The sequence below is a fragment of the Heterocephalus glaber genome, unplaced genomic scaffold, assembly GCF_053883595.1.
Source record: "Heterocephalus glaber isolate CG9 unplaced genomic scaffold, H.glaber_assembly_v1.0 deba00001608, whole genome shotgun sequence".
Lineage (NCBI taxonomy): Eukaryota > Metazoa > Chordata > Mammalia > Rodentia > Bathyergidae > Heterocephalus > Heterocephalus glaber.
In genome coordinates, this window is record NW_028258379.1 from 9,736,909 (window position 1) to 9,760,743 (window position 23,835).

The window sequence follows — 23,835 nt, forward strand, 5'->3', positions numbered from 1 at the left end:
GGAAAAAATGGACTGAGTTAGCAGGGCAACTGCACAACGGCCAGAAGCAAGCAGGGACAAGGATGAGAAGGCAGGAGGAGCTGGTCTGGAGGCAGAGTGGCACCCACCCACTCCAGGAAGCTGGAGTGGGAACAGCCTGCTTCCCACTGCTATCTCCATACCCCTGCCCCCACGTCTAGAGTCTGACGCTGGCCCTTGGAGATGTGACAGCACACAGACCTCTGCAGGCTATAGCTCACACAAGTGGGCTGCACATTCTTTCCCCAAAGAAGGAAAAGCCACCTAAAAGTGAGGTCATTTAGTTTTTTTGGGCACAGATGCTAAGAACTACAGGTCACTCAATTCTACAGAGAATTTCCCTAGATGACAAGGATTCAGCCCAGGCTAATAAGCATACTACATGGGGAGCTACAGACCGGCAGCCCTAACATGGCTCCTCTGTGTAGCTGAAATGTGACACTGAAGCCTCGATGGTCTCATCTGTGAAATGAGAATGATCACATCCAGCTCTTCTGGATGTAGAAAAAACTAAAAAACATGATACTTGACTTACAGTGGGGGCTAAAATAAAATAAACACAGTTAGCTTCCATCCCCCCTCCAGGGTCATTTCTGCTGAATGTGCCTTGATGACCAGGAATAAGGAGCTACCTAGATTTCTCATTAGAAGCTTTTCTCCAGGGGTCAGACTACTTACAACAAACTTACAAAATAAATAAATAAATAAATAAATAAATACAGATATGGAGAGCTCATGACTAAAGGAGCAAGAAAGGAAGAGCATTCATGGAACAGAAACTACTCCAGGGCTCAGAGAATCGCCCTTGTATGGCAAATAGTTCCCGGCAACACAAGGGATCTCGAGCGACACCTGGGTACTCATTGAGTTCCTGCAGTTGGTCCAGCAGGCTCCACAGCCCTGCCTCCCTGACCCAATCAGAGTGACAAGGCCAGGAGTAATCACTTGTAGTCGCAGCTACTGGGGAGGCTGGGGCAAAAAAGATCACAAGTTCAAGGCCATCACTGCTCTCCCCGCCCATCCACAAGACCCCTCAGCAGTTGGGGGAATCAGGGGCCCAGGACACAGGCCTGCTGGCTAGGCACCCAGCCAACACCTCAGCATGGCCAGTCTGGGACGAGGGAACCATCTATCTGCATTTCTGGAAGACAGAAGAAGAGCTGCAGGCAGACCTGGTAGCCCCACCACTGGGAAGCTTGGGGGCCCCCCAGAAATCAGAGATCCGCATCTGTGCATCCCCACAGAAGGCACAGCCTGAGGTGCCTGCTACTGCTGCAGCCTCCCCCAAACCTTGTTAGAGGAGAAAGTTCAGTATTTGGCCTCAGTGTAAGGATGGGACTGCTGAAGGCAAAGCAGACAAGGCAGAGTCCTGGGGCGGGGGGGAGAAGGATTCAGATCCTACAGCTGCTCAAAGATTCTGGCTCTTCTAACCACTCACTAAAGTCACAGTCACCGCTTGGGGAGGCATGGGACACCTCAGCTAATCTGCTCAACCCTTATGATAAAAGAGAAGGAAACTGAGGGTCTCCGGTGGTAGCAACCTTCCCACAGTCACTCAGCTACTAAAAGGCAGAACTGAGATTTGAACTGGGGTCTATAGGACATCAAAGCCTGAGCCCTTTTCACTCTCCAAGGGCAGGGGCTCTTAGAGGCCAGGTGGGGAATAACAAAGACTCAGCCCTGAGCACCCAGCTCTGCCCACCACCCTGCACCCATCCCCAAACCAGTTGAAAGCCACAGGGCCCTGTTCTGCCATCCCCAGGCTGTCCCCGGGCCAGCAGTGGGGTGGGGGCCTAAAGGGCAGCCCAGGACACTGAGCTACAAATCACCTCCAACATCCCACCCAGCCAGGAGAGAAGGCTGTGGACCCTCTCCCTCCCTGGGGATGCAGGATGGGCTGGGCAGGGCTTTATTCTAAGTCTCCACTTTGGGAGACAAAAAGAGAGTTTGAGTTCTTGTCTCATTTGGCTTCTAAACACAAAGCTCATTGAGAAAGACAATGAATAACTGAAGGGGCAGCCAGGCCGGTGGTGTGGATGCCAGGGTGTGCACAGCAGCTCGTTTGGGCTTGGACTGGCCCGTCAGCAGCTCCCGCACAGCAGGCCACTGCCCGTCCTGTCTTGCCAAGGCTGGGCTCCCCTCAGGGAGCGGGGCACATTCATCCATTCAATCTGTATGTTCTGACCAGCAATGTGGCCCTGCATCAGGGTTAAATAAAGGCACAGAGCTCCTAAGTCTGGAGCTACAGTGTGGTGGGGAGACAAAGGATAACGAAAGCTCAATGGGATACAGGAAAAGTCGTGGGAGACATGAGGCTCAACCAGCCCTGACCTCGTCCTGGGGTGGGGGTGAAGGGGTCCTGCCCCCTGCCCCAAGGTCAGTGAATTCCTATGGCTGCAGAGTGCCAGTTAGATGAAAAGCTTGTAAATGTGAAGGGGCCCTACAATCTATCATCTAAATGGAGGCACTTCAAATAACAACTATTAATAATGACATCAAGACACCAGGTGTAAACCAAGTGCACATTAACCCTGTGTGCATGTGTGGGAGGCAGGAGGTAGCCAGGCCCAGAGGTCACACAATGGCAAAGGCCCCAGGGAGAGAGGGGCAGAAGGCCTGCTCAAGAGGAAAAATGGCCCCTGGGGCTGGTGCAAGAGGAAAGGAGAGAAGGGGGCAGGCACCCGGGTCAGCTGGCCACGGGGGAACACGGGCACCCACAGCATGATGATTAGTTCCCCTGAGGACAACGGAAGCCACTGAAGAGGTTTTGTCTGATTTCAGCTGAATAAATGAATGAGGGACTAAGAGGTGGGTGTGGGAACCAGGTGTGGTTAACACACAATGACACCTGCATCTTGGCAAGAGACTTCTGACTGCAGGAATGAAGAACAGGGGTGGACCGGAGAGGCAGCAAAGATGACATGGTGACAAAGGTAGCTCAGACCCCGGGGGAGGTGGAGACAGACGTGGGGGTGGACACACAAGACGCTCGGGAGAGGCCAGCCCAGATTTCACTTCGGGGCCAACTGGAGCAAACTGGGAAGCTGCCATCCACTGACACACAGCCGCCGCCACGCACTCCGCTCCCTGCCCAGACTCCACACTAGCTCACCAGTGACAGAAGGTCCAAAGTCTTCAGCCTCACAATCTGGTCAGAAGGCAGGAGCAGGACTTCGGGATGCTGTCCCAGCCACTCTACCAGCATGAACTCAATCCTCCTGGCCACCCTCTGATTGTGGGACCTCTGCTAATTTCATTTTGCAGATGAGAAAACTGAGGTGCAGAGAAGCTCACCTTGTCACTCAGGGTCACAACAAACAGGTTTCTCACTGCAGGTACAATGTCCTGCTCCTCCTCTCTGCTCTTTCCTGGCACTAGGAGCAGATCACTGTGTACCTGGCCACAATCCTGCCATGTCCCAGCTAGGCTCCTCCACCCTTGGGGCATCCAAGCCCACCTCAAATCACCTTTTGGGGTCAGGGAACAGAGGGTAAAATTGTCCTCCACAGTCTCTTTCAAGGAAGCCAGAAAATAGGGCAGGATAGAGGACCTAAGAAAGATCCTCCACAATGCCCCCTGGGGAATGAGGTGGTGAGCAAAGCCTCAGGCCCTGTGCCTGGCCGAGCCCATTCCATTACTCATCTGAATGGGGGAGCCGGCCTGCCTAGGCCTCTGGAAGTCTCCCCACACCAAATGAAATTAGGGAGGGAGTGGTGGGCACTGCCTTCCCATTGGACTTCAACAGCCCCAGGCAGGTACCCCAGCCCTGCCCACCTGGCCCCATGCCGGCCCAAATCGAGCCTTCCTAACCTTCTTTCCTGTAACATCTATTGATTCCCAGTGGCTCAGGGAAGAGGCCCACGGCTCACCATGCTCACTGGGAACTCAGTTTCCAGATGGCTCCCCTGGGGAGGCATCTCAGTGGGGGTCAGGTCCCACCTCACCGCCTGCCCTCAGGCTGGTCTCTGCAATCCCCTCCTGCCATCACCGAAGTCCGCAATACTCACCTCCTTCCTGCTGCCCCATCTTCCTCCACCCTCCATGTTTTCCATGCTCTAGGCAGTGGTGGTGAATCTATGGCACACATGCTGCAGCTGGCTATTTGTTATCACTGAAAGCTCTAAAATGTTTGCCATCACTAATGGAATGTCTGCAGGAACAATGAACACAGCACCAGGAGACCCAGGTTCTAATTCTGATTCCACCACCACGGAGCTGAGGACCTCAGGCCAGGGTCTACAAGATTCCACACCTACAAAGGCCCCTGGCTTTCCACGGGGTCACACCTGGCTCACTCACTAGGCTTCAGTGAGGATCAAGTGACAGCCACTGGAAGAGCAAGCTGAGGCTGCCATCCCCCAAATGGGCCCACTTATAACAAATGTTGAAAACATTGATCCCACCCAGGTAGCCGACATTCTGGTTCAAGAGCCCTGGGTGGAGCCCACGAATCGGTACCTTTCCATGTACTCCAGGTGAATCCTGTAATCAGACAAGCTTGGGCAACTTCGGGCTAGAGAAAGGCACAGGAAGCCTGTAGCACCTCAGCTTCTGCACAGACGAGGGGAAGAAGGGTTTGCTAACAGTGCTTTTTGGTTGATTCTGCCCACATCTAGGGAGTATCGACACCTGCCCACATCTAGAGAGCCCACCAAGTGCAGGACACCAGCCTGGGTGGTTTACTCTATCATCTCAGTTAATTCTTGCAAAAACCTGGCAAGACAGGCTGCCATTTTTTTGCAGATGAAGAAACAGGCTTACAGGAAGATGGCCAGGCTCCCTCCACCCCAGCACTGCAGAGCCCAAAGCCAGGCTCTTCCCACCCAACAGCCCGAAGCCTGGGCAAGACCCACCCTCCTGCAGGGAGAGAGAAAGCAGAAGGCAGCTCTAAGTAGGTTTGCTGTCCTATTCCCTCCTCTGGGCTTGGGCAGATGAGTGTGGTCTCACTCATCCTATAGGACAAAGAGCCACCCTACTGCATGGAGACGGAGGCTCCTGTCCCCAGATATGAGGGAGACAAGGTCCTGCAGTCTGCAATCTAGAAAGGGTAGTAGGACCTCTAAAGTATACAGCAACCTCGGGGAGTAGGAAATTCTCAGCCAAAATGCTTGAAGCCCCTTCCTCTTGTCATGCAGGAGTGTGGACAGAAACAGACATCTGAGAATCAGAGGAAAAGCACGTAGGGTCCCAGTTCTCAAGCCCCTCCCACTTGGGGGACGGGCTCAACAATGACAACAGCTGGCACTTATTTACTACACACTTAATTCTGAGGACCACAGTATTCACAGCAAGCTCATGAAGAGATAGGTTTCTTTGGTTCCCATTTTAGAGATGAGAAAAGCTAAGGCTCAGAAGAATTAACCCAGCTAGCAAAGAACTGGGCCCAAATCAAAAACCAGGAGTTCCCTAACACCAAATCCCAAATACTTTCCATTATTATTTTCATTCTCTCTCTCACTTAGCATCCATTCAACACAGATGCTGCCAACTTATGATGGTTGCACTTCCAAATTTTTGACAGCGATGGCTCTAAAGTGACACGCATTCAGCAAAAAGTATACTTGGAATTCTGGATGTGGAGCTTTCCTGGGTTTAGCAATATGCAGAACAATGCTTTCTCTCAGGATGCTGGCCAGTGGCAGTGAGTCACACCTCCCAGGAAGCCCTGCACTCACAAGGAGTGGGAACATTTAACAAAGCTAATGAACCACACCGCTAAACTGGGTGGTCGGTAAGTTAGGTGTGCTGAATGCATTTTTGATTTAGGATATTTTCAACTTACCATGGGCTTCATGCAGGGTAACCTCATCACAAGTCAAGAAGCACCTCTATGGAGGGACCAGACCAGCCACCACCATGCACCATGAAAGAACAAGAAATGGCCTCACTCTCAGGAAATTAGGATTAGCTAACAGATACACAAGACTTTTGGGGAGGTGTGCACCTCCTGAAGCCCAGAGCTCAGAGGGGGTCACACACAGATCCCTCCTGGGCGCCAGGAATAAGGCTCAGATTGCAGCCCACACCTGCAGCAGGCAGAGACCAGTTTTGGGGTCAGGGTGGGGCTGTATCGAGGGACTGACGATACAAGGGCTAACTTCAGAGTACAGCACACATGGTGAGGGCAGGAATCAGAACAGGGGATGCTGCTGTTAGCAAGGAAGAGCTGGAACTCTGCTCCAAAGCAAACCGGGAAGTTTTGCATTAGTCTATCTAACTCACTGGCCAAAAATGTGTCACACACGGACCCTTTGGGAAACAGCCTGAGGACGGGAAGAAGGGAGGGCAGCAAGCCCTGGGGTTCCCCACTCCTCCCCAGGGCGCACACGAGGCTGCAGCCCCCTCCCCCAAGGCTAAGGCCAGAGGAGGTTCTGAGGAAGGGAGGGGCAGGACCTAGCCCCAAAACAATCTTCTCCACCAGAACATGCTGGGATTTCTCATTAGCTGCTCAGCCCCAGCCTCCCCTAGAGCTATGCGGCAGCCAGCAAAGACTGAACATGGTGTGTCCCTGGAGACCCAGCTGGCCAGCCCCCAGCCTGTGCAGACAGCTACTCAGACAGGCAGGCTAGGAGAGGAGAGAGGGTGGTGTCCAAGGCCTTCTGCTGGCCTGTCAGCCCTGCCTTGGGGCCTTCAAGTGCCTGAGAGGCACAATCAGTAAATACATAAAATCCAGCAATTCCACTTCTGCTCAAATGCACAATGCAGAGACATAAGTAACAGCACACCCAATTTCACAGCAGCATTATTCACAATAGCCAAAACGTGGAAGCAACCCAAATGTCTATCAACAGATGAACAGATAAACAAACTGTGGTAGTATACCATGAAATACTATTCACCCTTAAACAGGAAGGAAAGTCTGATGCAACTACTACTTGGACAAACGCTAAAAGACATTACACTCAGTGAAATAACCCAGTCACAAAAAGGCAAATACGGTGTGATTCCACTTATACAAGGAACCTAGAGTGGTAAAATTTATAGACAGAAAGTCTCCCTGTCTACCAGAGGACAGGAAAAAGGGGGAATGGAAAGTTGTTTCCATTTAGCAAGATGATAAAAGTTCTGGAAATGGATGGTGGTGAAGATTGTACAACCATGTGAATATACTCAATGTCCCCAAACCGTATACTTAAAATGGTCAGGTGTGGTGCCACAGGCCTGTAATCCCACCTGTACAGGACACTGGGGCAGGACTGGAAGCTTGAGACCAGTGTGGGCAATCAGCGAGACTGTCTTGAGATAAAAAAAGGTTTGGTATGTAGCTCAGTGAAGCAGAGTGCTTGACTAGGATGAGTGAGGCCTGGGGTTCAATCCCTAACACCACAAAACATAAAAAGGTTTAAGATGTAAAATTTCCAAACTGGGTGTGGGTAGTGCGCACCTGTAATCCCAGCACTCAGGAGGCTAAGGTAGGAGGATGAGGAGTTTAAGATCAGCCTGAAATACACAGTGAGACACTGTCTCAAAAAAAAAAAAAAAAAAAAAAACACTTAAATTTTGTATGTTTTATCCCAACAAAACGTATACATAATTGCACATAAAATTTTACACCTGGCCACAGGGGGCTAAAAAATCAGTGTTAACTGTGGGTACTTGTTTTTTATTTTGCCATAAGCAGGCCACAAAGTTTTATGATAAAACCAAACAGAAAATGAAGGTTTGTAAACCAAGAACATTTCTAATGAGGCTGTTTAAGAAGTCCCAGTTAAAGTAGGGCCATGTTATCCGAACTCTTCTCACTACACCAGCCAACTGCTCAGGCCCTTTGTGGAAGAGCAGGAGGGAAGTGCACATGCTCACGCACATGCACGCGCAGGCACACACACAAACAAATCGCGGGAGAGGGGTGACGATCCCTCACCACCCCACCCTGGCTCTGACTCCAGGGTGACTCAGGCTTCAGTTCCCCGGAAGGAAGCCAGCCAGCCTGCCTTCCCTTCCTAGCAAGGCACAAGGGAATGACTGGGCCCACTCCCTGAGCCCAGCCTTTTTATTCAGCCTGCTCTGAGGATACTCCCCACAACCCTCCATGAGGGGTACGAGAAGAAGTCACAATGGCCAGGACAGGGCCTCCCTACCCTCAGTTCTCAACATCAATTCACCAGGAGAGAGGAACGGAAGCTCGGGGAACCACGGGCTTGGTCTCTGGTCCCCAAAAGCTGACTAGCTGTGTGGACTTGCCTTGGTTTTCTCAACTCAAAGGGGACAGGACAGTGATATCTCAGGCCCTTTGTGGCTCTGAAACTCTAGGGTTCTGTAAGAGCTGGGTGACATCTGGGACTGAGAAAGGAAGAGGGAAGACAGGACGCAGCCTTGGAAACAAGGAGAGTTTTGGATACAGAGACACACGCCTGGTATCCCCCCCAGAAACAACAGTTCTAACTGGAACCCCCGCACACATAGCCCACACACATAGCCAGCCAGGCAACCCACTCTCTCACTTACTCATTTAAGCTCTTACTCCATGCTGGAACTGGGAAACCGTGCTCTGCAACCCCAGCCTTGGAGGTGTTCACGTCTGGTGAACTTTTCCACAGAGTTTCAAGCCCTGCTTCCCTCTTCCCTGTTCCCAGGGCAGCTCTTGGAGGGAGCAGAGCATGAAGGAACCACAAACAGCAAGATGGGAGGGGAGCCACAAGGAGCCTCAAGCACCAAACCAAATTCAGAGTCTGCAAAGTCTCGTTTGAATCCTGAGTCTGCTACTGGCTTGCTAGGTGACCGTGGAGGAGGAGCTCCCTTGAGACTCTGTTTCTTCATCTGGCAGGCAGGACAGGCTCCGGTGTCTCTAGGACCCTCCAGCTGAGAGCCCATGTTGGGATCCTAGGAGCAGAGGAGGGAGGCCTGTTGGAGCCACTCTCAGGCAGCAGCTTCCTATGGCCCCTGCTTGGACCCTGAAGTGTCCTGACCCAGCTGGGACTTGCAGACTGCAGACAGACGAGCTGACAGTCGGCCAACTCCAAGGAGTTCTGAGACCCAAGGGGCACAGCTCCAGCCTGGCAAGGTCCAGCTGCCAGGCTGCATACAGGCGAGCGTCGTGCTTTAACTGCTGGGGTAAAACAGATGTCACCGTTTTCTCAAAGTTGGCAGTTTGGCTCAGGATGGAGTCAGAGGACAAGAAGGCAGCTACTTACATTGTCCCTGTGCAGTTCATCCTAGCGGGGTAAGTGGCACCCCTCCCCGCCACCCGCCCCATCTCTGCCGGATTTTAACCATAAACACAGCCTTTTTCTAAAGGGAAAGGGCTTAATACAAACCAGATGTGGCGGGGACTTTCCCCCACCCCCTGCTTGGCCCTCAAATTAAACACTCAGTATCTCCTCTGCCAGAATTCACTGGAAGGTCCAGCCTTAAAGAGCTAGAGCCTCTGGTTCTCACCCTCGCACACCCTCAATCACATCCCCACTTAAATAAAATGTCAAAGTTCCTCAAACAGCAAGTGTGGATGGCGGCACCCGGGAGTGCCTGGCACCCACACAGGCAGGGACAGATCTGAAAGGAGAGGTTACCAGAGAAGGAATGTTGATGTTCTACCACCAAGGCCACCTCAGCCCAAAGGGACCAAAAGGGCAACTTTGGGATGTGGAGGAGGCTTCCTTAGTTTGAAACCCATCCCCAGGGTCAGTACAGATGGGGCTTGGATGGAACTTGCCACTGGGGCACAGCCTACATATGGGGAAGTGGCGTGCACACCACCACATCCCATAGGACTCCAGAGATTCCCAGAAGAATTCATTTCCTGTCTTCAGTTTCTAGTGTCTAGAAAATGAGGTGTAGCTGGGCATGGTGGCTGAGGCAGGAGGATTCCTGTGAGTTCAAGGCCTGCCTGGACTACATAGTGAGTTCAAAGCCAGCCTGGACTACATAGTGAGTTCAAAGCCAGCCTGGACTACATAGTGAGTTCAAAGCCAGCCTGGACTACATAGCAAGACCCTATCTTTAAAAAATGAAAAGAAAATGGAGTAAGAGGCATTGTACTGAACTCTGAGCTCATACAAAGCAGTGATGATCTCAACAAAATCCATCTTAGGACAACTGGACTCCGGTTGGTCTTTCAAGGTTTCCCCAGTGCTGGGCTGGTTGCTTCCCTGTTCTGAAAGCTCTCCTGGTCTTATGGAGCTTCCCAACCAGGCTGAAGGGTCAATCTCCTCCCACTTCCCACCCTCAGCCCCCATGTCCTCCACTTTAGGCCAGGGCCATGCCTTGGCACTCAGCATCAATCAGCTTGCCTGGGACATCTGGTCTCCCCAGAAAAATACACTACCCCACCCCACACCCCGCAGGGACCACACCTTATACTGTGTGTACTCCACAGAGCCTGCACTGAAAGTGCTCAGGATGGATGGTTAAATCTCACCAAGCTCCAGATGTGGTGATGCATGCCTCTAATTCCAGCACTCAGGAGGATCATGAGTTCAAGGTCAGCCTGGGCTACACAGCAAGTTCAAGCAAGCTGTTGCTACGCAAGAAAAAAGCACATGTGATAGCAGAAAAATATCTGAAGAGGGATGATGCTTCAGACAGAAATTCCCTGACTTGCTATAAAATTTAAGTATGATTATTTAAGTATTTAATTCTATATCCTTAACATAACCATGTCTTCCTTATCTAAGCTAGTTTTACAGTGGCAACCAATTATAACGTACATAATACTATTTGGTGTTCCCCTACTTTCAGCAGTCCATTGACTACTTTCTTCTTATATAATCTTCCTAACTACCCTCTGTAAACTTTCCACCACCATGGATGGTTTGTTAAATTCCTCCCCAAAAGTTGGTTAGACTCGGAAGTGCTTTTTTTCCATTTTGTTCTTACTGAGAGCACACAGAGAGCATTTCTAGACGTCTTTATTTCAACTGGACAGTTTCCTTAGGACTGGCTTACTTCTGGAGGTGGAACCAGTTAAGTGGCTTTGACTGAAGATTTTGCCTCCAGATTAAGCGCTCTAGAGATCTTTTTAGGCCCTACCTCCTCTAGACCAATCTTCCTGGTAGTCCTGATCCATTCTGCTGTCCGCCGATCTGTGGTGGCTGCCCTGGTGCCCTCCCCACCATCCCCTTCACCTACTTTCCACTGCCCTCTTATCTCTGAGCTCCCTGACCCATTTTGCTCTGTCGTCCCCACATAATTCCTTCGAAGCTCCCACCAAGCAGAGAAACAGCCAGAAGGCTCCCTGACCCGGAGTCCTTTGAAATGAGCCCTAGAAATATGGAATCTTAGAGGTTCACCTGTTACACTGAGTCCTTTATGCCTCCTGGTGTGAGGTGGTTTGGCTGTGCCAGCCAAACACAGCTGCTGCAGATCTCCAGGCTGGAGGCTCCGGCCTCAAAACAAAGAGGAGGTGTTCACAGAGTCCAGGGCCGCCCCAAACCCTGCTGTCAGGCTGCCTGGATGGAAGCCAGAAGCCAGACAACAGCCACAGTCAGAAGCTGGCCCAGCGGGGACGAGAGGACCAGAGGTCACAAAGGTGGGCTGGGGAAGGAAGAGGAACAAGGCAGAATGCAGAGAGTCCAAAGCCCTCTCTACAAGAAACCAAACAACAGTGCTGGGCAGGTCAGCAGAGGACAAAGCTATTTGTGCTCAGTGGCACAGGAGGGTCTGCTACACAGCAGTGGGCAGTGTGGGCTGTCTGCTGTATAGACGGTTCCTCAGAATCCCTGCGGATGAATCAAACTCATCAGGATGATCTGCTCCCCTATTGCTGCAATGCTGCTTTAAAGCAGGTCTTCAGAAGCCAGCAGCTCCAAGTGCCGGTCAGGAAAGCAGTAAGAATTCCTCTTCTTTCCCTCTTAGTAAATAGGGACTTGGGGTCCAGAAGTAATACCTGATTCCCTTTTGGGATGGCTAATGAATTTTAGTCTAAATCACCAAGAGACAAAAGTTCACTGGAATGGCCAGGAAGAAAAGCCGAACTCTTCCAATTCAGACCGAAGTAGTAACATTCTTCCATAGAATTCTCTAGCTTTATCTACAAACGAAGTACTGCTAGAAATGCAGTTAACTAGAATTGGACTGGAGCATTTGGTTCCTAGGTCTAGACAAGACCCCAGTGGCCCACAGACCAGAGGAAGTTAGGGCCCCTAGAGTGGTGACCATTTAACACAGGCAAGGTGAGGCAAGAGACCCTCCATGCCCTGACCCGCCTTCAGTCCTCACCGCAAAGGACACTCTCCTTCACCGATTCTAGCACAAAGTTACCATCTCCTCACAAGACACCGACTGTGTCTCCTAATCACCACAAGTCTTCACTAGGGCAGCCTATGGTTCACTGTGGTGTTCCGGGCAGGCAGGGGCAAGGAAGGTGCAGTGCCTAACAGGCCAGACAGAACAAATCAATCCCAGCCATCCACATGGCCACAAGCTGGAGTGCTCCTTATCCGAACAACACAAATAGCAGCTGAGACATTCCACTGGCTTCTCAGTCACTGCCCCCAAAGAAACCTCCCCAAACCAAATTCACTCTGGTGAATCCCACGGCTCCAAAGTTCTGATCACCCACAGCCCCCGGAAATTGGAAGATAGCTCCCGACCGTGTGTCAGCCAGGCCCGCCACAGGATGTCACGGGGACATCAGCACACCCCAGGTGCTTCTCCAAGACAGCCCGACAATGTCTCAGTGGCACAGGGCCCGGGGAATGCTAAGATGCTATCCTTGCAGTATTCATCTCTTTTACCCTCAAGGGACACCTCTGGTCCTCCACCTGTGGTCTCTGCCCTGAACCCATCCAACTCCACAAAACGGCCAGGGTTTCAGGAAACAGGGGCCTTCTGGGCATCAGCTCCTGCACCCAAAGGAGACTCAGCCATCTGGGTATGGCACTGCCAGGTACACAGCACCAAGTGTGCCTGACATATTCACCCCTTGTGACACTGAGGCCACCTAAGAAGTCTTCCATCAGTTCTTAGAGCTCATAAGGCCTGAGGCCTCACTCCTTGTTTGAGTAATCCCATGACCCGACCACCTTTTCCTTTTGTCCCAGCTTCGGGGGAATTCAGTCAGACATGTAATGCCTTATGTGACGGTTGGAGCGACCCAGCAACGGAAGTGATGCTCTGGGTTGGGGGTGGGGTCAAGAGTTCAGCAAGGCACCCGGCCTGTGCAGGCAGGGGTCACCCTGCAGATGAGGTGTGGAGGACAGCAAGTATCTGAACCACGGGATACTGAGCCTGGAGAAGTGGAGAATGGAAGTGAGAGCCAGGCACAAGGACAGCAGGCCTAAATTCTTATTCAGGATTCCACCACTTCCCTTCAATAGGACCAAAAGCCTCGGCTCTTCAGACAAGCCTCACAGACAGACAGGAACTTAGGGAATGTGGTCAGAAGCCAGATCTGAGCAAATCGGCCTCATACACATTCCAGTCCTTGACCACTTCTTCCGCTGAAGCTCATCATCAGCTGGGCGTCCCACCCACCCCAGGTCTCGCCTGGTGTGTAGTGGCTGCTGAGGAATCCACTGTCAGGCCAGCAGGTGATAGGATTAACATTCTCCTGACCAATATTTAAATTTGGAGTTTCTTAACCCACCTTCTATGTATGCAGCACTAGATTAAAATGCTAACAATGCCTTCAGAACCTTAGAAATGTAAGCCCAGGGTCATATAGGTCAGTCAGTGGCTGGGAAGAGGTTTAGTTTAGAAGAAAATCAGTCTTCTCCAGTATAGGGGATGCCTAGGGACAGCCACTAACAGGGAAGTGTCCCAGACTCAAACCTCTGCCTGACAAGAGGCAATGAGTTCGCTGTGGCAGCATGCCCACCTCACACCTTTCGGGGTGGCAGAAATTCAGGCAATCATCATTTTTTTCCTTTATACTTCCTTGTAGTTTCTAGACTTGCCACAATAAATACTACTTTCCTTCCCTCCTTTTTTTCTTTATTTAGCTGTACTGGGGACCAAACCAGGACCTCATGCATGCTAGGCAAGCGCTCTCCACTGAGCTATATCCTGAGCTCTTGTTATTTATATTTTGAGACAGAGTCTCACTAAATCATCCAGTCTGGCTTCAAACTCATGATCTTCCCACCTCAGCCTCCCAGGTAGCTAGGACTGTGCCACCATGCCTGGGTTTCCTTTTTAATTAGAAAAAAACCCCAAAAAACAGGTGTGTATTGCTGGCAGCACATTAAGTTGGTCAGCCTTTTTAAAAGCAACTAATTTTTAAAAAGCAATTGATTAATTATATAAAATGGTTCAGAAATGATCATCTCCTTCGACTGATTAACCCAGTTCCTAGCCATTATCCAGGAATACAGAACAATGTCCACATGAAAAGAATATTTAGAGGCTTTATCCATGATAACCAAAAGCTGGAGAATGTAAAAATGTGTAATCATGGGGAGGCTGCTAGAAGGCCTGAAGCAATACGTAAAGGTCAGCCCCTGATCACACCATGTCCTCCCCACAGACCCTCTAGACCAGCGGTGGTGAACCTACAGTGGGCTGTTTGTATCCCTGAAAGCCCTAAAAGTTTTGGCATCACTGCTCTACATTCTGCTCTGTGGCAGAGCTTTGGCCAGCAGCACACCTTGTGGCCAAACAGCTGTGGCCTCTACCGTTACCCTCCCGAAAAGGTGGGTGCTATGGAAGCTTTCATTTCGATAGCAACACAGCAGCTCTGGCCCTCAAGTGCCCAGCACCCAAAGCAAACAGTTCTCAGAAAACCTGTGAACTGAGTGCAAGGGCCCCACAGGCCATCAGCTCCAGACTTGTGTGTCTTGGGTTAGCCCTCTAAAGACAGCAGAACCAACCCTCAGGACTCCAGCTCCCCAGAAACCTTCAGGCAAACATGGAGTAACACAGTACTTTGGCTTTTACTGTAGCTGATTCAAGAACCAAGAATATAAAAGAGGTTTCTGTGTGTTTCATGAAATACTGACACCATCCCCCATGGCACACAGTTCTCCTAAAATGGTCAAGACCTCAGCATTTGGTGTGCACAGAAACTGTCTTTCCCATGAAATGGCACACTTCCTCTTACTAGGAAATAAGCATGTTTATATCCAATTTCCCTTTTTGTTTTGGCAGCCAGGAAACTCAGAGCTAGGGTTAACGCTGACTTACAAAAGCTAACCACTTTAAATGACAGGCTAAGTGAAATAAGCTAGACACTGAAAGACAAATTCTGCATGATCTCACTCATATGTGGGATCTAAAGTTGAACTCACAGAAGCAAAAAGTTGAACATCTAGTTACTAAGGCTAAGGTGGTAGGGGAAATGGGAAAGCTGCTGGCCAAAGGATATAAATGTTCTGCTATGAGATGAAGAAGTTCAGCCAGGAATGGTGGCACATGCCTGTAATCCTGGCACTCTGGGAGGCTGAAGCAGGAGGATCCCAAGTACCAGCCCAGCTTGGGCAAATTAGCAACTTAATGAGATCCTGTCTCAACATTTTTTAAAAAAATCAAAAAAGGTCTGGAGTGCAGACCTCGAGTCCAAGGGCCCAGGGTTCAATCCCCATTACCAAAAAACAAAACCAAACCTCTTTTATCATGCCTGCTTCAAGTGCTTTTGGGGAAAACACAGGAAAAGTACAAATAAATATATATTCATGAAACAATCTCTATACTTAGATCTCACTTTCTCCAGGGAAGGAACATAAAGGCTGTGTAGCAATATAAGAAAAAATGTTTTTGACAAAATGCCAAGTGGGGGTAGGCAAGTTAAGTTTTATATGCACTACGATTATGGCTATCAAAATAACATAGGCATGAAGATAAAAACACAATAGGTTTCTGAAAATGTTTAGATGAAAGGCCTTAGGACAGTCGTCACTGCCTCTGCCCCTACCCCAAAAACAGAGCTCCTCTGGCCTTTTTTCGGTGTGAAGGGAGGGGACAAGCTCCTTAGACACCCCACCCCTCACAGTGCTATGTACTTCCTGGGGTCCTGGGAGAGGGGCCATGCCCTGGGACCACAGAGATTCTTCCAGTTGTCCCATCAGTCTGCTGACATGTTCTGAACAATCCCTCACATGGGCACAGGGGGACAGGACACTGCAGGAAGAGCTGTGGACCATGACCTCTGACCTCCAGACACCTAGGACTTTGTCATAAACCAGCTGCTCTTCAGCCTTGCTGTGTCAGATCCAACCCTGCACCCTCCCGGAAGCATGCCTCATCATACCTCCAGAACATGCACGTGGCCTGCACTCCCCCTCCAAAGCCCTCAGCTCCCTGAAATCACGCCCTCAGAAGCTGCCTAGCCTCAGACCATGAGCCCTGGGCCAGCACAGCTGTGGGCGATGCAGTCCACGCTCACCTAGGCGCTGGCAAAGAGGATACCTCCTCCTCCACTGAGGGCCACAGTTTGACCACCTGAGCTGGAGGCCTCCTCCACTCACGATCCTACAGAGTTTACAGAATGGGCGGGAGCCGCCTTTACTGTCTGGTCTGCTCTCTAATGACAACAGCTCACTGTGGGGCAGGGCAGTATGGGTGGCCTGAGGAGCAGGTAGAGGGGGATCTGACTTTTAGTTCACATTGTCATCCTTTCTGGGTCTGCTGCTCCAGTTTCCATTTAGCCTTGGAGGGTGAGCAGGGCAGGCAGAGTTGACTCATCACCTTGCAGGTAGCATGAGCTCACTGCCTTCCAGGGCATCCTTGGAAATGGAAACCCACGGCAGAGATGGTTCCCATGGCAACGGGCCAGCACCTCCTTCACAGCCTTTCTTGGCATACCATTTGCCATGCCCGTGGTCACTTAACCCATCTCCTCTGCCCTAAATCCTCAGAACCCAGTAAGGAGGGGCCTCCCAGGTCAGGCAGTACCAAGCCCCTCCCAGTACATGCCCACCCCAGTGGGCATCCCAGACTACACCACACCTGCCCTCACCATTCAGTCCTTTTTTGGAATGTTCACTATTAGAAATTCAGCCTTCCAGTGAGTCCTACTTCTCCCTCCTCGGGCTCACCCTACCAAGACCCTCTTCCAAACAACAGCCTGTGGCCTTCCTGCAAAAGCCCAGCTTCTTCCCAATATTCCTGACTCAGTTTCCACCTTTCCCCATCTGATACACGGGTTTCTGGACATGGGATATCAGTTTAAGAGCCTCTTAATGTGTAGGGTTCAGGCCCGACGGCCACAGTCTCAGCAGGTCTAGGACAAGCCTGGTACTTGCTATGACTCCAAAAATGGCCAGAGCGAGTCCCTAGGCTGACTCAGCCAGCCACACGCTGCCGCCCCCGCCCCGGGGCATCTTTCCCTCCAGCTGCTCCCAGCCCACTCCTACACACGCATCTCAGCCCCTCCCTCCCCGAATTCCACACTCCCTACTTCCTGCCTTTGGTAGCACTCTCTGCCAGGCCCATTTCCCATGTCCCCAGCACCCTTCCCCTGATTCCTTTACATATTCTTCCCTTCTCTCTCTCTTTTTTTTTGAGGTTCTAGGGATCAAGCCAGAGGCTTCAGGAACACTAGGCAAGCGCTCTCTACCATCAAGCCATACCCATCACGCTCTGGATTTGACTTTTAGTTCACACTGTCATCTCTTCCAGAAGTCTTACTTGTCTCTTGTAGGCTGGGTGGGGGGATGAGGGGGCTCCTTCATTAAAGAGGCTGTGACCCCTCTGTTTGTGACAGGGACTATGCCAGTGACGGGTCCCTCATGCACTGGTCTGCTCGGAGCAAGACCATGCCCTGAACGTTCCCAGGAAGGAACGAGTACTTAACACAGCCACAGGACTCATACCGCTGTGTACTGTTAAAGGACTGCCCAGTGACATCTTGGCCATCAAGCACACTCTTGGATCTCCCCACAACAATGCAACTGCCTAACAACAAAGTTCTCAGAACCCAGAACCGTGTCCCCACAGCTAAGTAATACAGTATCTGTTAAAATCTGGGTGCCACAAACATGGGCATTTGTTTTACTATTCTCTGTACCTTTTCATATGTTTGAGATGTCACTGAGAGAAAAAAAGCCAAGCCTAGGAAATACGGGTTGAGGGAAGGAATCAAGGCCTGCCGCAGAGCCTTCGGCCCCAATGTGCACACCTGAGAGCCTCTCAGATCCAGCTGGACTCATCTTTACACTTTCCTGCCACCCTAGCCTGGAGTTCCATGCTACCTGGGCAGCAGTTCTTCAACTTTCAGGTGAGCACTCACAGCACACCTACTACAGTACAACACAAAACAAGCTGGGTTTTGTTTTGGTGGTTTTTGGGGGGTGGGGGTGGTACCGAGGATCGAACTCAGGACCCTGCGCTTTCAAGGCAGGTGGCAGCACCACTGAGCTAAATCCCTGGCGCCCAGGACAAGCTGTTATTTGTACTATAACAGCATTTCATTGCCTCCTTATCCTTTTTCACTTGAGAAGCACCCAGCAGGCCATATTAGCACACTGACCTCGGTGTCATTAAAACCATCCAGATGGTTAAAAGTTACAGGCAGGTTATGCTGCTAACTGCTGAAGCTGGGTAACAAGTACATGGGAATTCACACGATTCTCTCTGTGGCTGAGTGTGAATTTTCCGTAAGTTTTTAAAAACTCATTCATGCATGCAACTAACATGCATCATGGATAAAGGGGGAAATAAGAATCAACCTCCAGTATGAAATGATACTATTATTAAACTCCAAATTACCTGCTGCTTATTCCTCCCCAGGAATTAAATACTTGCCATTTGCAATGTGAATGCCATAGTGACCTCCCCAAAGGAATGAGCCATGAGTGGGGGCTTCCAGCCCTACCTCTCCTGGACTGCAAGAGTGGTAGCCTTCTGCGGCCTGCCTAACCCATCTACCCTCAAAGTTTCCCCATGTGTGGGCCAGCCCCTAGATAGTGACTGCAGGAAGCCAAAGAAGGGCTCAGCACTGCTGCTGACCACTCGCCCTCTCAGGGAACCATGACAAGTTAACCCTCCAAGTTAAAGGACCCAAGCCTTTTAGTTCTATCCTTACAACTGTTTCACGAGTCCACCAGGCAGATACCAGGTGCCATGACCACTCTGTCCTCAAGAGAATCACGGTGCATGGACTGGAAATCCTTAGATTCAAATCCTACCTCTGCCACCTCCTAGCTGCAGGATTTTGGACAAGTTTGGACAACTCTGAGTCTTGGTTTTTCCATCTGTAAAATAGGGGGTACAAGTGCCCACTTCCCAGGGTCATTGTGAGGATTACATAGGTTAGTACATGGAAGGCACATGCCATAGTACTTAAATGTAAAAAGCTGAGGGCAGCCCCAACACACAGTAGCAAAAGAGTTTGGAGACCTGCGCACTGCAGGTGATTTTACCACCATGGGAACATCAGAACGTATGTACACAAATCTAGATTGTGTGGCTCACTGCACAGCCAGGCTGGAGGGCCGAGCCGACTGGCCCTAAGATGCAAACCTGTGTATCATGTTACAGTACTGAATACCACAGGCAACTGTAACACAATGGCAAGTACCTGTGCATCTAAATATAGAAAAGGTACAGTAGGGATACTGCGGTTTCCCCAAAGTAATACCTAATGGGAGCAAAACCAGGTATGGTGGCTCATGCCTGTAACTGCAGCACTTGGAAGGCTGAACAGGCAGGTCATAAATTCAAGGCCACCCTGGACTACACAGCAGGGCCCTATCTCCAAAAAACATAAAAAGGGACAGTATGATAAGTGACAAGGATCTTTCAGTTACAGCCTATGGGACCACGACCACATATGCAGAATAGTCCACTGCACACTAGTTTGCCAGGCTCCCCCACGAAGCCCTGTACAGAGCTCCAGGTCACAAGGAACACCGCAACTTTACTTTTAAAGGAGTCACAGAGGCAACGTCAGATTCAAGGGACAGACAGTCTAGGACTGGCTTCTGGCTGTCCTACTCCCATTGTTTTCACCTGCCTGAGCTTTTCTAAGCAATGGCCCAGCCCCAAACCCGGCCACTGCACTAGGTCAGAGGTGCCCAAAAGCCCAGGAAATTCTCTCTGACTGCCATACAGGAAGACAATCTACAGGAAACAGCACAGCACCTGCAATCTAGGCAGAGCAACGTGATCTCGGCTGTTTCAGAGGGCCGAGGCCTGGGACACCTGCACAGACCTAGGACCAGCTCAGCTCCGGACAGCCAGCTATGAGCTCTCCAGAAGACAGAAGAGCCATACTTGCCCAGAGGCAGGGCCCAGCAGAGCCTCATTCCCAGACCATCCTCGGGGCTGGCTGGTGCCTGGGCACACTGGAGGGTAACAGAATAGATGGGGGTTAGATAAAAAGGGCCCTGAGGCCCGGGGATTTAGCTCAGTGGTTCCACCGCCTGCCTCGAAATGGCAAGGACCCGAGTTCGATCCCCAGTAACAAAAATAAAAAAATAAAAAGGGCCCTGAGCCACCAGGGCCATTAAGAGCCATTAAGCCACCTGAGCCATTTACACAGCTTCCAAGTAATTTAGAACTTAATTAAGCGACTGACACAGCACAGCACCAGACTTCACTCTCCATGACCAGAGAGGGTCACTCCCTGGGCCCCAGGAATGTGTCCTCAGGAGAGATTCCGGGGGTCATGGAGGGGGAGTCTCAGCTCCATCTCTCATGAGGGGCTTCCCCGCTACAACCAGGAGCCCCAGCTGGTGCTCACCACCAGCAGCCCAATCTAGCAGCCAGGAAAGTGTGTATCAACATGGGCTGTGGCCAAGCAGCCATGGGGTCAAAGACCAGCTTCCCGCAAAGAGCTGTGTGACCTGGGGCAAACTGCTTCATCTCTCAGTTGCTTTTGTAAAGCGGGAATGAAATTATCAAAATACCTTTTCTTCACAGGGTAGCTTCAAGATTCACTGACAGAATGCAAGTTCAGACTCATTCAGGACAAGGCTGGGCTCACAGGTGCGAGAGGGAACTGCCACACGCTGCCTCTCTCCCTGCTCCTGTCAACTGCAAACTCAGGCTTCAGGCACAGCAGGAATGCAAAGGCCACCTGTCCATTCCTTCCTCCAGTGTCCAAAACCGATCAGCCCCCACTGGCCAGGACCTGCAAGGACTTCAGAACAGTTTACATGCTCAGATTCCCAAGCGCAGCCTCACAAGTAATGAACTCAGCAGAGTCCCCTTGGACAAACCAGACTGTCACTGTGGATCTCGGGTCTCTTCAACGAAGGGAGAAGGACTGGATGACAGTGCAGGTCCCTCTGGTTTGAGCATTCTATGATTTGATTTCTCCAAATGGCCGCAAGGGACTGCAGGACTAGCCCTGGGCTCTGGGAGTAAACAGGCGAAAGACAAGGCTGCCTACTGACACTGGGCACTTGGGTAGATTCTAGGCTGGACCCACTGAGTCCACAGGGCAGGCAGCTGTCCTCACACCAGGCCTGTGGGTCAGCCAAGCTGACACAAGGGACTGATTGTGAACAGGGGGCAGAGATGTCTGTCCACTCCTGAGCCATCCCACCCCAGAGGGTACCTGGAACACACAGGCTAGGGGCGAAGTGAGGCACTGTTCACGAACCCCAAGGCTTCCCCTACTCTCCCTTCCCAGGGCACCTGGCTTTCTACTCCAGGCCACACTCTAAGCAGGCATTCCAGGGACAAAAAGTGAACCAAGGCCCAAGACACGGGGTGCCAGCTTCACCCTTCAAGGGAAGGATTTTACCTGGCTCCACCCTGCTGTGCCTAGAGGGTGGGGACACAGAAGGCTCCTAGAAATAAGTCAGCTTCAGGGCCAGGCCAAGAAGCCCAGAGGTCAATCTCAAGGTCACCCTGAATGGCATGAGTTCCACCAAAAGGCCCAACCTCAGACCCTAGAGAAGGTCTCCTACTGGCAATGTGAGCAAGGCCTTCAGAACACTGCGGCTGCCACCAACTCACCACCATCCTGCAACCCCGCCCCTCACTTTACAGTCTCAGCTGTGACTTGCCCAGCGCCACTGGTAGCACTAACAGAAGACTGGGGACTCCTGAGACCCAGTTAATTAACACATGACATTCTTCTTGTTTCCGGGGACAGAACAGGTGCCGGCCAAGCAGCTCTCCGGCCTCATAGTTCAAAAAAGAGGGTTGGGGATTTAGCTCAGTGGCACTGTGCCTGTCTCTAAAGCAAAAGGTCCTGAGTTCGATCCCCAGTACGGGGTGGGGGAGGGGGACAGGCATCTAGACCCTCTCCAACAGAAAAGGAGGAACCAGATGAACCAAGGCCCTACTAGGCCCCCCATGTGCCTAATCCAGACCCTCTCGGTTGTGATGGCTAAGGACATCAGGCTGCTGACATCCACCGCTCAGCAGAGAGCCCTGGTCCTCACCAGGGATTGGGAGAGCAGAGCCAAGGCAGGCCAGGGTTTTACTTCCTTCGAGGTCCCTAGGCCCATACAACAGGACCAGAAACTCCCTAAAATTTTTTGAAGCAGGGTTCAGCCAAGTGCCAAGACTCCACCCACCCTAGAGGCAGGGGCAGAGTGGGAAGGGACATGCCACTATGACTGGCACCTCAGGAGGACTCAAGTGGGTTGCTGGCCATGAGGAAAACCACAGCTGGACTGTCTGAAAGGGAGCTGGGTAGCCAGGGCTGGTTTCCCACCACTTCACAGACAGACCCTCGCGGAGGGAGCTTTGTGGCGTAAGGGGGCTGAGGTCCTCAGAAGCTCCAACCCCATTCCTGTCGTGAGGGAACTGGCCTCATGACGTCTGGCTTCCTTGGCCTCTGGCCTCCTCCTGAATCCAGAGCCCCACCAGGCCTCTGCCTACGGCCCACGCATCAACCCTGTGGCTGCTGTGGCCTGTGGTGAGTGATTATCGCCGCCCAGCCACAAGCTTCTGCCAAACGTCCCCTGCTGGCTGCCCATGCTCCTAGCCAGAGGTGCCTCCCGAGCAACACTCAGGGAGCACCCTCTCTGAAAGCTCTTGCCTGCCTGCTCTTCAGGGAGCCGACGAGCTGGTGGCGGGAGGGGCTCCTGAGCAATCACACTTGCTGGGAGCCCAGAAGAGAGCCCATAAGCCCACCATACTTCAACTGAGGAGCCTCACGCCAGTCATAGATCTGTGACATCCCCTTGACGTCCTCCAACTGTCATTAGCGCCATGAGTCTCACAGCAGTGCCCCGAAGAGTGTAATGCGGACTGGACACCAGGAGGCTGCCGACACCTCTGTCCCACCCAGCTCTCCCACCGGCCATCTTCTCACTCAGGCGCTAACTGCGTAAAGCAACAGCTGAGCGGCTGGGAGTCAGGGGAGAGGAAAAGGTGACAGCAAGAAAACCAGCCAGGGATGGGGGACAACATAGCTGTGACCCCACTGGCTGCCCCAGGGCCTAGAATGGGACCAGCCAGGGACCCCTCCCAACCCTCCACGCACCCTGACCTTTGTATCAGGAATCTAGCCTCTGCCTTGCAGACGACAACTGGCTTCCAATTGGAGCAAGATGCCACTGTGAGGGATAACTGTAAATCCCTTCTGACACATTCCCAAATTCACGCTAGTTTTTTGTCATTACGGATTTTGCTTCATTGAGAAGTCATAAAAGAGCCAGGCCTGGTGGCGGATGCCTATGGTCCCAGCACTTGGGAGGCTGATGCAGAAAGACTGTGAGTTCAAGGCCAGCCTGACCTACATAGTGAGACCCTGTCTAATATAATTATCACCCTAGGAGGAGAAAAAAAGTGGCCAAGTGGTGCGGGTTCCTAAACATCAGACTCTCAGAGCCTCAGGCGAGGGGGCAGGCACTCACAGGGCACAGGAGCCAGATGTCAAAAACATGCCTGGGGAGAAAGAAAATAAAGAATCGGGGGCCAAGGATTTAGCTCAGTGGTTTCGCTGCCGGCTGCACAAGCACGAAGACCCAAGTTCGATCCCGATACCAAAAAAGGAATCGGAACTGATGTCCGCCCTACCTCACCAAAGCCCAACAAGTC

At 51.5% G+C, this 23,835-nt stretch overlaps 1 protein-coding gene across 4 annotated transcripts in view; it reads right to left on the bottom strand.

Moving 5' to 3' along the window:
* The window catches only part of Actn1 (actinin alpha 1), an 89,416-nt gene that overhangs the window by 54,344 nt on the left and 11,237 nt on the right, over positions 1 to 23,835 (bottom strand). The window contains exon 1 of one of the 4 annotated variants that reach the window (XM_021247345.2): positions 8,467 to 8,880. The exons of the other annotated variants lie outside the window; for them this stretch is intronic. The gene's annotated coding sequence lies outside the window, so the exon portion shown is untranslated. Of the gene's footprint in view, positions 1 to 8,466; positions 8,881 to 23,835 lie in introns of those variants that run through there. 4 annotated transcript variants of the gene reach the window in all.